The sequence below is a fragment of the Ceratina calcarata genome, unplaced genomic scaffold (genome assembly GCF_001652005.2).
Source record: "Ceratina calcarata isolate Rehan_Ccalc_2016 unplaced genomic scaffold, ASM165200v1 scaffold40.2, whole genome shotgun sequence".
Lineage (NCBI taxonomy): Eukaryota > Metazoa > Arthropoda > Insecta > Hymenoptera > Apidae > Ceratina > Ceratina calcarata.
Genome location: NW_017163422.1, coordinates 755,834 through 759,862, shown reverse-complemented (window position 1 = coordinate 759,862; position 4,029 = coordinate 755,834).

The window sequence follows — 4,029 nt, the reverse complement described above, 5'->3', positions numbered from 1 at the left end:
TCGGATTTTGTCAACATCAATAAAATGCCAAATAATCATACTTGACTCATTAAATATCGAAATTAGAAGAAAAGTGCACTATTTTTAATTATAGGAAATGCGTTTTTCTAAGGTACATAAGCTTTTGGGATTGACTATATAGCCAATACATCCTTAAAGACTGGCGTTTTATTAAAATAACATTCGATGATTATTTTCGCGTTTTCATCTTTAGTGCTAATAAAAATTTAACTGCTGACCAGTGAAACATTTGTTTCTTACTCTAAGGAAGTCAAGATATTCTGATCACATTAGTGAATACGAAATAAGAAAAAAAATTCATTAGGCGTGAATAGAAGCGAACATGTGGGATAAAAAGCAAAACGGTCCGAGCCATTGAATGAACTTATTGTGCACGGTTAAATTGGCTCGTTGAACGTTGAATGGGTCCTACGATGGTGAATTTAATTAAAGCGATACGTACACGATTAGCCGTGTTGTGTTGCGAGCATCGAAGCGCGACAGCTGCGAGCCCCTCGGATACTAACAATAAGTATAAAACGCGGAAAGTGTCCTCTCGCCGGGGCGATATCTACGTAATGTCCCAACGCTAAAAAAGACACTATTTCTCATCCTCTAATTGCGCTGTCACGCCACTTCATTAACACAGATAACGTTCGCAATTCCAGCGCGACGTAAATCGCACGAATTTAAACCCTGATTCACTGTTCCTCGCGTTACATTAATTACCGTGTAATCAGATGTTACACTGCGACTAATCTGAAAAATGCAAACGACTTCTAATTGATCCACGGCTTCTCGAATTTACTGGGAACAATTTTTATCTACTACATAGTTTCGCTAATTAAGAGATTAATTGGCCATGGTGTACACGCGTGCGATCGCCAATTTATTGATTGAGAAATGGTCCAGCCGAGAACTCGAGATGATAGCCGTGCATCTTCGTTTTAATGAACGTCGGTCACAATTGACCCGTCGACGCTGTTTAACCCTTCACGTTTTAATAACCGGTCATAATAACTAGTTCGGGTCATCCGTTAAATAACTACCAGATGGAACAATGAAAAATCTTCCAAGATCGACATCTAATCTTATATACCGAACATGATTTGAGAGAAAAAAACAGAATGGAGACACTAAACTAAATATGTTATTTATTTTCTCATTGTCCACGTGTATTGAAACTTGAAGAATAATATTCTTAATGATTCTTTCAATCATATTTAATAACAAACGTACGCAGTCTGGACTTGATCCAAACGGAATTCAAGGAGGGGAGAAACGAAGGGAAATCGAAGTTGTATATGAACGAGTAAGAATGAAATGGAGCCTGTATATAAATAGTGAATGCGTGCTGTATTTATATGTTATACACGTTAATATAAATATATATATATATAGAGATAAGTATATACATAACGCAGTGACTACAAAAGGTATTTGCTTTGCATACTATTCGTAAAACTATGAAAGTGATCGACTAATATTTAAAAAAGTGTTTAATATCATAGTTTCTCTTATATGTATTATTTACGGACAGTTAATTATAATGTTACTACCTCGTTGAAGTTTTAGAATAATGCTGATTTGATCTGCAGAGGAAATGACGGCGTTGCGTGAATGAAATATAATGAAACGGAAACTGTTGATTGAAAATGATTCTAAAAATCGACGTGACATGCGGGTACTTTTTGTAGCACGCGCGAATATAAATATTAACATTATCGACCTAAGAGCAAACGCCGAGAAAGTAAAACGCATTGTTGATCAGGTATGACTAATTAACCGTAACGTAAAATTATCCGGCTGATTTCCGTGGAAATGACCGTGAGGTACCGTAGGAACCAGGTCCGAGAGGCAGTTTAATCTAAACCGGCTGTACGTCGGTGACAAGGTCTGTCTGTCTGTCTGTCTGCCTACACGCACATGCTGAACGCATCCACGTATATCTAATGTATGTATGTACATTTAACCGTTCGTGCCAATTGTGTTTTGAAGAAGGGAACTCGAAACTCGCTTCGCAACCAACAATTTTCCGGCTGTCCCATTTCATGATCCGGCACCGCGACCGAACTCGTACCGACTTACCCTTTTCAACCGCGAAACGGAAAGCCACGGTTAATCCTTCGCGCGACGGGAAACGTTTTTCCGCCTCTTAAATAATTCACATAGGTTCCTTTCGCCGCAAGACAAATTCCACGCGACGTTTTAATGCAAAATCTATGATGACAAAGTGGTCACTTCTATTTTGCACAGACAGATTTCCCTGAGTTTTTTAAAATCCACGGAAGATCAGTTAATTTCTGTCTGCGATCGTAGTAGAGACGTACGAAAATAAATGTTTCGGAATTTCGTGCACAATTAGGCCATTACGATTTCCGTCCCATCCCGTTTATGCGAGTAAATAGCGAATCGTTTATTTCTTAATGGAACCACGTCTCGCTTAAACGAGCAAAGTTTCCATCGAAACTAATTAAACAAGAAATCAGAGGTATTAAGCGTAGTGACGACAAGAAAATATAAACAGAGTTATCGATCCTCTTTTCTTCATTCTCCTACTGCTTTCCGCTGAAAAGTGAAATTAATTTATACTTTATCCGCATTATTTTGTATAATTCAAATGTAACAATAAAACTATTACATTTTTATCTGAATGTGTATTGTAGACGATGAAAGTAATACGAAGTTTTTATGCTTGAATAATACGTGAATTAACAAATGCCAGTGATTATATAAAAAGTACCGTCGGTATTTCGAACCTCTGGCAAAAGTTATACTAAAAACGAGGCAAATTATTTATTTCATGAGAATAAAACGAAACTTTAATTGAGTGACAAATATATTTTGTCGAAATAAAGCATGAAACTTATTATTATTTCAGCTCCCTGGTGATGTCCATTACAAGCAATCTACTCTCATTGTCAGTGTTTGCCTTGCGAAACTGGAGACGAGTCCAGCGTAGAATTCCACGGATCGATCCACGACTATATACGTTCGATATTAACACCGACGAACGTCGCTCGCTCGACCATCCTTCTTTTACATTTTGAAACGCGAACTTGTGTCACGGACGCTTGAGCCGAGATAATGCGAGCAGATCCATTCTGTCCCATTTAAATAACGTGCCTCGAGGAACGTCCGTCGCGTTGCTAAAGAATAAAGTATAAATGTACCCTTTATATCTCGTGAAAACCGGTGAGATACAAGTTTATATGAAAGATCGTGCGGATGTTCGCTTTTAAAAATTATTTCATCCTGTAACGCGTTTCATTTTACAGCTTTTAGTTGAGAGAAATAAAGGAAGTTGAAACAGGAGAATAAAATCTCCGGGCGACGAGTTCATTAAATTTCAAGATGCAAAATTACAGCTTACTCATTTTTTAAGAGATTAACGTACCGTTCAAATACGTTAAACTGTCACGTTTGTTTTTAAATAAAATGAGACAATTATAGTCATCTCGATGAAAGATTGAAATGTTTGTAGACGATCGTTGAAAAAGAAATACTTGGCCTTTAATGATGAAACCGAATTATTTATGCGTAAAGATCGCGAGATAACAGTGTGAAATTCAAAAGGCATACGATTGTTAAATTGGTACGCTCGGAGCGTGTTCACATTGTCCCGTTCCACCGGCGCAAACAAAAATTTGTTAGCGGGCTCCGCCAAAACTCGTTGGGGACGATTTTGCCGGTTGAATGGAAGCGATTGGCGAGCATCGACGCGCCACTACACGATCGGAACCACAGCCACCAGCAATGCATCTTGCAACAGCGATCTGTTAACCCGCCGCAAACATCATACGCCTCCGTAGCGTCCCGTTCAATATACACTCCCGTCTATAACTCTGAAATCGTTTCTGCTTTAAAAAGAAAAAGATCCAACTTTATAGAGACCTAAATCTTCTAGTGGTTTGCATTCATTTCAAGTTGATAAGGAAATGGGAGTGCAGTCTTGTACAGATGGATAGAAGCAGAAAAATAAGTCTGCCAAATATTTTAAGACATGTAATAAAAAGCTGTGTCCAATAT